The sequence below is a fragment of the Panthera leo genome, chromosome D1, assembly GCF_018350215.1.
Source record: "Panthera leo isolate Ple1 chromosome D1, P.leo_Ple1_pat1.1, whole genome shotgun sequence".
NCBI lineage: Eukaryota > Metazoa > Chordata > Mammalia > Carnivora > Felidae > Panthera > Panthera leo.
The window spans coordinates 104,700,384-104,700,657 of NC_056688.1; positions in this window are offsets into that span (position 1 = coordinate 104,700,384).

Here is a 274-nt window from a genome sequence, read left to right on the forward strand (position 1 = left end):
TATGGTTTTTCTTCTGTGAGGAGGTGAGCATAAATTTATCTCAAGTTGAATCTGGTCATAGATTCTCCCATACAGTAGAAATTCTAAAAATGGGTATAATGTTTCTGGAGTGGGATTTAGATCTAATATTACATGATGATGTGCTAAATTCTGACTCAAGGAAATCATCTCATTGTGGAAAATAAAGTCAGTATAAATTATAAAAGATCCCATTACCTGTGAGTGTCTCTTAATAGATTAGCTTGAAATACAAATTCTAATATTTCCTTCTTCC